Source organism: Chamaea fasciata, unplaced genomic scaffold, assembly GCF_029207755.1.
Source record: "Chamaea fasciata isolate MVZ Bird 193981 ecotype frontalis unplaced genomic scaffold, bChaFas1.0.hap1 SCAF_1, whole genome shotgun sequence".
NCBI classification, from domain to species: Eukaryota; Metazoa; Chordata; class Aves; order Passeriformes; family Sylviidae; genus Chamaea; species Chamaea fasciata.
The window spans coordinates 42,838,457-42,847,588 of NW_027094086.1; the positions used below are offsets into that span (position 1 = coordinate 42,838,457).

Below are 9,132 nucleotides of genomic sequence, written 5' to 3' on the forward strand. Positions count from 1 at the left end.
TAATCACCATGCATGAAAAAAAGAAGTCTAAAGTCTTGTTTTCTGAGTATGACCAACAGCTCTTACAAAGACGATGGCCCATCTGCACTGCCTGCCAGAACAACTTTATTACCGTCCTAATGGCAAACACAGCATTATGCAGCTGTAGGTGTGATCACACTTTTTGCCATTATAACCAGAGAAAATTGCTAAACTTAGTTGACCAGATCATATTTTAGCAGCCAAAAGCAGGAGAGGTGAGTACACGCCTGCAAGCAAGGGGCTGGTAGGTTGGTCTTTACTGGGGAGGCACTTCAGCAGTACCTGTACTAATAATGTCACCTGCTGTTGCCATCTGCTTCCAGGCATGCAAAGGCCATCCTTAAAAACACATTTACTTTCCTGAGCAAGAACAGTTACAAGATCTCCTCTAAATCTGCCCCTACTTAGTGAGGAAGCAATGTTTTAATGTATAGAATTAATCTGCCTGCTGACATTTCATGTTAAGGGGAAAACTTACAACTTTCATCCTGATTTGTTTCATAGTCCCCTCCCTCTTCATGGTCCCCCTGAATCAAAAGCTCTTGGTTTAATGAAGCAGCATGTTCAACCTCTGAATGCAGAGGCTGTTCTCATTCCTCTTGGTCAAGTACAGCACTTTCTGGCTCTGCTGCACAGCTGGGCTAAGGCTGACCTTTCCTACCGAACCCAGGGCCAGCCTTGGAAACAAGAGAGTTGTCAAATAGCAACCAAGGCTCTGCCTGGTAAAAGGTGGGGTTCAGGTGCACAGCAGCCAGAGTGGGGACTCTGTGGCACGGTCAGTGTGTTCGCTGTTGGTCCAGAACCACCCAGGAATGGGGGCTTGGAACTAGGTAACCTTTAATGGTGCTTTCCACCCCAAACTATTCTATGATCTCTTCTATGTTACTATGAAAAATGGGGGATCCTTTTAGGCAAAGGCCAGAGGAAGTTAAAAAGCAAACTGACACAATAGAATTACTGTCAGTTTTGTGGTGAAATCAGGATGCAGCTCAGGGGAAGAGACAGATCACAGATAAAGAATGTGAAAAATCTCATAAGATCATCTTGTATGATGAGAAAGAAAAGGGCACTCCACAGAAGCAGCCTGAGAGCAGCAGTGTGTGGATGCAGGGTTCTTTCCAGGCACAAAACCAACTACCCTGAAGTGGCTGAAAGCCCAGATCTTTTGTTTTCTTAACAAAATTTTTTGTCATCATCTGGAATTATTTAATCTGCACTTCAAAGGTCTTTCAAGAGACCTAGAGCTGCTGTTCAAAACTTCACCAAATACAGTTTTCCTGTGACATTCCCCAGACTGGTTTCAGCTGCACCTCACAACCCCTTCTTCTACAGAAATGTATATTTCTAGAAAATTTCTGGGGCTTGCTAATGACACATAAAGATGTTCACAACCAATTGCCAATACCCGGTCTCTTTTAGCTCTAAATGTCCTGCTTTCTGTTGATAATATCTCCCATTATTATGATTGAAGCCAAAATTCATGAGGGAATTAAAGGGTTAATGGGGTTGAAAGGAATAGCACTGACTATAAAAAGTTACTGCACTTAATAATGTTTGAGAGCTTGAGCTGCAAGAAAAAAGATGCAAAAGCTAACAGAAAAGAACTAAATTAACAGCTTTAAGTGTTAGTCTGTTTATGTTGCACACTTTTTTTGTGTCAGTGGATTTAAATACCCAATTGTTTGGCAATCATTTAGCTCTGCTATAGCAGACCTGCAGACTAACCTGTTGAAGTAGAACGAGCTGCATGAGTGGGATATCCTACCCTGACTACTTACAACTTCAGGGAAACCCCAAAGCACACAATACTGGGGAGCATCAAATGCCAAGGAAACTATTTGCTCTGTTGGTGCAGTCTGGGAGTCGGAATTTAAGCAGTGATAAGTGATAAGGCAGGAGCTCTCTGCTGCCTCTGTGATTAGTTTAATTACAAACAGAAGTCGCCTGCTCTCCTTGTGTATGGGTCTATTAATACTAACTATGTGCTCATGCCATCTGCCAAGGAGCCATTTCCAACTTCACAAAGCACGGCAGACAATACTTGCAGGTGCTTGGAAACCTGTTTATTTGGCCATTAAATCCACAAGACTTAAACACTGCTGAACAATATTTGCATTTGCAAGTACTCTTGCAAGACAGTGTCTTCTGAACTAATATCAGACATGAAGAATTCTGGACTCTGATGGAAATCAAGAGAGGTATTCATGTATTGCTTCCATGTTGCCTCTTAGTCTGTGTTTTTGCGTCTGACTTGGAAATATTCTTGGATTCAGAACAGTAAGGGATGTCACATTCCCAGTAGAGACGAGTCATGAGATCCAAGGTTAGTTTCAGGTGCCATATTGCAAAGAAGCTTCAAGAATGTTTCTACTTAGTCTGAATATAGTAAAGCCAAACAAAACACATTGTTTTCCTTTGATAAAATGTAACACGCTTTACTTACAGTGTCATTCAAACTCTCTGAAGAGATTGTCACTAGTCTGTACTCTACCCAGGATTAATTGAGGCATAAAATGGTTACCCGACCAAAGCCCATTTTAATAAAACTCCTCCATAAGGAGCAGCCTGAGAAGATATTTGGCCATTTCACACTGCATGTTGTACAAACTAACCATGCAGAGAGATGAGAGACACATTTGCCCGGTGGACTTTAATGATTCTATCAAGATTTACTAGATTAAAACAATTTAGGTGTCTTAGCTTAGAGCTGATAGACCTGTATTCTTACCTCCTTCTCACCTGTCAAATTTATGCAGGATTTGTATTTTCTGACAACTTGATACATTTATGTGGTTTGGCATTGGTAATTAGACCAACCTGAAAGTTTTTCATTTATATCTATGGTAGATTATCCAGTGTTAGGACCCTACTAATTTTATCATTTAAGGAAAAGAGTAAACTCAAGTAAATGGTGTACTCAATATCTGAAATTGCCCTGCTGAAGAAATGCTACTGGTTTCTTCCCAGAAGGGAAAAGTAACATGGTGAGCTATTCTCAGAACAGACCAGGTTAAAGATTAAACTCTTACTAAGAGAACCACGCCTGAACTTTAAATAGGACAAATTTGACATCTGAGGCTTTTAAAGGCTCAGGGGAACGAAGCTAGTTGACTGTAAAACTCTTCAGCACAAGAAACAAGAGTTTCTGGGTCTGAGGAAGCATTTAACCAAGATCACTGAGACTCTCCCCCAAAATTTTGGCATGTTTTCATCTTCTCTACTACATATCCTCCTCCTCTTCACTACCGTTCGGCATCTTTTTGGACCACTGTGAAGAACTGTCCCCTCTTTAGGGCAGCAGTTGTTGATCATATGTGAGCAGACTTGCCCCTCATGAAGCTGTTCTCTTGCTAGAGGGGCTCTGTTAGCAGGATTGCTTTCCTTCGGTCCTTTTAAAACACTTTTTGGTCATGGCCATAATATAAATAGCACAGGGCAGCCCTGCTGCTGGCTGCTGACCCTGGGCACCGCTCCCAGAACAGGTCTGAGCCTTAATCCTGCCTGTCCTGCGACTGCGCGCTGGGGCACAGCTCCAGCTCATCGGGGACAAACACAACGTGAAACTGTTCTCAGATCCAATTAAATAATAACATGATAAACGCTTCCCCTGACAACTTTCCTAGAACATTCTTGGTTTTGGGATCCTTTCCCTGCAGTTCAGGTTTTGCATTCTTCTCTCCCTCTCCTAAACCCTGCTGCCAGCACCTCCTTTCCTCTCATCGGACTTTCCCAAAGGCAGAAGACTAGTCACCGCTTCTTCCTTACAGTCAGTGAAGTGTCTTTTCAAACCCCTTGAAAACAACACCTTGCCTGAGGCACTTTCCCCATCTTTCCTGCAGGCAGACTAAACACCAGTTTCTCTTGCTGCCCTGAGAGCACCCACTGCTCTGCCAGAGTTCAGTCTTCAGGTTCACTGCTCCTAGACACAGACTAGTAGTGGAGTCTGTCAGCAAAGAGGATCTGCAGGATCCATGTGGCAAAAGCTGTACGGCGAATTGCCCACATTCCCGCACCTTTCCATTACTGACAAATCAAGCCCCACTGAAACTGCAAGGATTTCACATTAGCAGTTGTAGCTTTGCTCAGAGGAGCTGGGCCAAAACACTGAGTTTATATACACTCATGTGTACATGTACCTGCGCTAAAAGAAATAACATACATAAAGGTGCTGAAAGGCTCGGGATCTCACTTGAACTTCACCCAACACCACCATGTGTGCCATCATGACAGAGTTGTTTTTTGGGCCCTCAGTGACTCAGAGCAATGCTGTCAACATCTTCCCACTGGGACTCTCTGCATCAGCTGCAGTTCACCCTCCCATGCTTCACGCCAACATCTGCCCAGCCCAACTCCGTCTGACACAATCACTTGCAGTTTTTAACATGATATAGTATCACTCTCCAGAGCCGCCCCAGGGAAAATGCATTCCACTCACCTAATTGCATTAGTCTAATGTTTCTCCCTCTTTTGGAATTAAGCTATTTAAAAAATAAAACTTGACTGTATTAAGGTTTCAACGTCGCAAGGCTTAAGGGAAACAGGATAAAGTTAAAAGCAATCCTAAGGTAAATTCTAATTATATGTGTCAGCCAAAGTTTTAGTAATTTTGAAAGCCCCCAGATTTGTTTTTCAATTATTAAGTGTCCCTGTTTGGGTAGGACAGAGTTCTTTTTCTTCTCAGCAGCTGGTACTACTGTGCTCTGCATTTTGGATTTAGTACGAGAATAATGTTGATAACACACTGATGTGTCGGCTGTTCCTAAGTAGTGCTTACCCTGAGCCAAGGACTTTTCAATGTCTCTTACTCTGCAAGTGAGGAGCCACACAAGAATCCAGGAGGGTGCACAGTGAGGACAGCATATTTAATATTAGGGGTATGTTATTATTACTGTATTTTTTTTCAAACCTTAAACTGCTCTTAGCCAATAAGGCTTACTTTTTCTTTCCAACCCACTGCGGGGGCAGGGAGCAAACTGCTGCATGGTACTTAATTGCCCACTGGGGTTAAACCACAACAATAAATTATTGTGGTTATCCATTTGGGAGGGTGGGTGTGGTGCGGTGGAGGGGATATAATTTGTTTTTTAACTCCTCCTAATGTTTCACTGGCATTTGGAACACTGTTCAGAAATAATACAGAAATCTGGCCAGATAGCCAGATGACAAATAGCTGAGAATACTTGGACATGTAAGAGCTGAAAGAAACCTGATTTGAGAGTTCTGTCATCAGAGAGGGGCCTTAAATTTAGAATATTTAGACTAAAACTAACAGAGGACATTACAAACAAAATCACAAAGCTGAAATAACTCTCCCAGTCCAAGACTACCAGTCAGCATCATCAATACATAGGTTATTTCCAATGCACTTGAAACAGATTTTATGTCCTCCCAAGTGAGTGATGCCTGCTGCCCTTGTGGACAAGAAGCTTCTCTTGCCTGAGAAGCAATAGTGATGACACAAGAGACCCTTTTGCTTCTCAGAGGAAGGGGCATGCTGTAGGAAGACTTAACCTTCAAAAATCACAGAATCACAAAATTACAGGAGGGGCAAGGCTGGAAAACCACCACAGTGGCCATCTGGTCCAACCTCCCTACTCAAGCAGGGTCATCCTAAAGCACAAGGCACAGAATTGCATCCAGACAGTTCTGGAGTCAGTCTCTCCAGTGAGGGAGACACCACAACCCCTCAGGGCAATCTGTCCCAGTGCACAGTCTCTGCACAGCTAGTTCTTTCTCATGTTCAGGTGGAACTTCCCGTGCATCAGCTTCTGCCCATTGCCTCTTGTCCTATTGCTTGGCACCACCAAGAAGAGCCTGGCCCCATCCTCTTGGCACTCTTCCATCAGATGCTTACAGACATTGATGAGGTCCCCTCTCAGTCATCTCTTCTGGAGGCTGAACAGGCCCAGCTCGCTCAGCCTTTTCTCATAACAGAGATGCTCCAGCCCCTTAACCATCTTCATAGCCCTCAGCTGGACCAACTCCAGGAGCTCCAGGTACCCAAAGAGGTACCTGGTAAGTGGCCAAATGCCAAAAGTTTTAAATAAGCAGAAGATACCACCAAATGATTAAACCTGACCACCAGGCATTCTGATCCAGCCTGACAGGACAATTGGCCAAGTTATACCATGCTCCCTCCCATGGCATGTCTCAAAAAATGAGGTCATAGAAAAATATCCACACTTTCCCATCTTTGAAATATCTCCATAAGGTGTGTGTCTTGAAATATCTCCATGGGGTGTTTCATATACACCAAGCCTGCAACACATTGACTGCTCCACCTGCTGCTGTCCCTGACCTTTTCCCTTCTTAATAAGTTGATCTTTTCTCCTTAGGAAACTGAAGTAGCTCATGGATTTTGTAGGATAATTGGAGGCAGATTGAAAGAAACCATGCTCACCTTCAGGAAAAGTCAAATTCATCAATTGCTGATCATTTCTGAAGCCTTTGGTTGAATCTAAACAGATTTTTGTAGCATCTCAGTCAACTTTCCCTACTAGGGACAGTATGAAACTTCACTATTGCAGTAGTACCATAAATGTTGAGTGTTTTTAGAAAGATGGAGAGTTTACCTTCACCCACAGGATAAGGCAGGAGGCGAGCTAAGGGGTCATAACCCTCCTGTCCTCAGCTTTGGGGATGATTTTCACTGCTAGGGCTTCACTAACAAGAAGCCATTCAGTTGCAGCAGTGGCTGCTGACAAACCCTGTGTGAGACAAAGACAGTTTGTGCTCTTTTTATTTTCTCATTCATTGGGTAAAGGCCCACCCTGCGCATCCAGTTGTGTGAGTAAAGACATAAACAAGGATTAAAGCAGGGGTCCCTGTATCTCAGAGAAAAGACAGAGTGTGAGTACACCAAGGATTTGGAGAGCATTCAGCTCCTGACCTGGGCATCCTGACATGACAGTGTGTACAGATGCTCATACTGCTGGTGAATAACAAATACCTCAACATGCCCTCGAGATGATACTTCTAAATACTCAGCTCTTCACTGAAGCAGTCAGAAGTCTGACTAGATTCACGATGCAATAGCATTCCTGTAGAAGTCTTTACATGGTTCATTAGACTTTTAAAAGAGATTGTCTTTTGAAGAGCAAGTGCAACTTACCAAAATAACCTTTGAGCTGCACGAGGCTTTGTCTGAAATACAATTCTGCTATTCCACTTCTCAAATGTCATCTGTCTCGGTGTTTATCTTCTCTTAAAACATAGCAAAATTGTCACAGCATTTCTTGTAAAAAGTTCTCACCTTCTCTACAGCTTTAGATTTCTTGCTACCTTAAGTTATGAGCAATGAGTTATTAGCCTCAATTCATTTGCTACACAGTTTGGGGCCACAGATAAAAAGCAACTATTCCCTTGGGAAGCAAGTACAAAAAGGACTATAACTCACTCACCGCAGAAAGCAGCAGAGGGTTGTTCATTTGAATTATCAGAAGAAGCTTTTTAAAATTAAAAATTGGTAGTAACTGGGCGGGGGGGCTTGTTTTTTTGGCACAACCTCACTCACTTGTGCCACTACAGCATGGGAAGCTTGTAGCTTCAGGTAATGTTTATATCTGCCCACAGTGCTGCATCCTTCCTCGAAGGAGTTGTCACCCTTGGTCAGTGGATGCAGCATGCTGAATCATCAGGCTTTTAAGTGCTTTCCCTGGAATGGGATTTATTTATCACAAAGCTTTCCTACCATGCAGCACACTGAAGGAAAGCTCCGTTACCAGAAGCTTTTTTGGATGCTTGAAGCTCAGCAGGGACATGCAAACTGGTTGTATACTGAAGGATTTTAAATACATGAACACAGCGCACCACAGAGCCAGCCAACAACTCTTCTGCTTCCCAACTATTCACAGAAACAAAACAAACACACAAACACGTTTCTTGGTCCTTCAGCCCGCTAAATACTAATTAGTCTCTAAGTGATGCAACTCAGCATAATACTCCCGGGATTTTTCCGGCTTCACTGCCACAGGGTAGCGGACTCTGTTCGAGTCAGGAGGTTGTTTTAGCACCGTCACAGCGCTGAATTTCACTTCCTTATTTTTTTTTAAGAGCAGGGAGCAGTAAGCTCTTCTCTCCTTTCTCAAAGTACTTTCGAACCCACAGGCAGCGGGTGAATCAGAGCGCCGGCCATCACCGCCCTCCTCCCCGAGCTGCCCACGGGTGAAGGGATCGCGCCCGTCCTGTCCCGTCCCGTCCCCCGCGGGGCGAGGCGCTCGCCCGGGGCGCGTAGAGCCGCCCCCGTCCCGCCCGGCCGCTCCCGGTGCCAGCGTGGCACAGCCCCGGCCCTCGCCTCACCTGCTCCGCTCCCCGCCGGCAGCAGCCGCCGCTTTTCCTTTCTCCCGCCCGCCCCGCTGACAGCCCGGCTTTGTCCGCCCGCCCCTCCGCGCCCCGCCCCGCGCGGGAGGTGCCGCGGGAGCCGCTCCGGGCACGCACCGAGCCCCGGGACAGTGCCCTTCCCTGCCCCGCCGGCTACATCCCGCCCCGGCCGCTTCCACGCGCTGGGCATGGACTGCACCAACCCGCGCCTGCACCCAGTTACTATTATCATTATTATTATTATTGTTGTTGTTGTTGTTGTTGTTACTTTGTTGTGCGTTTTATTTACTTAGTATTTCTAGATTATATTTCTTTTCTTTTCTTTTCTTTTCTTTTCTTTTCTTTTCTTTTCTTTTCTTTTCTTTTCTTTTCTTTTCTTTTCTTTTCTTTTCTTTTCTTTTCTTTTCTTCCTTTCCCTTCCCTTCCCTTCCCTTCCCTTCCCTTCCCTTCCCTTCCCTTCCCTTCCCTTCCCTTCCCTTCCCTTCCCTTCCCTTCCCTTCCCTTCCCTTCCCTTCCCTTCCCTTCCCTTCCCTTCCCTTCCCTTCCCTTCCCTTCCCTTCCCTTCCCTTCCCTTCCCTTCCCTTCCCTTCCCTTCCCTTCCCTTCCCTTCTCCCTCTCCCTTCGGTGCAAGGTTAAGCTGCGGGTCCCGGCGGTTTCCAGGGAAGCACAGCCCTGCACCGTGCAGCCCCCGCGGCTTCCTCCCAGCCGCCGGGTCTGGAGCGCCCGTGGGACGGCGCTGGGGCTGGGAAGCCTCTCCAGCATCGCCCCTCTTGGCCGGCTGAGTGCCCAGGG

General features: G+C 45.3%; 1 protein-coding gene across 1 annotated transcript in view; it reads right to left on the reverse strand.

Annotated features, from left to right (window-relative positions):
* MAPRE2 (microtubule associated protein RP/EB family member 2) overlaps positions 1 to 8,371 on the reverse strand; it is a 98,056-nt gene extending 89,685 nt beyond the window's left edge. The window contains exon 1 of the mRNA XM_066181732.1: positions 8,320 to 8,371. The gene's annotated coding sequence lies outside the window, so the exon portion shown is untranslated. The remainder of the gene's footprint in view (positions 1 to 8,319) is intronic.
* Between the last annotated feature and the right edge of the window lie 761 nt (positions 8,372 to 9,132).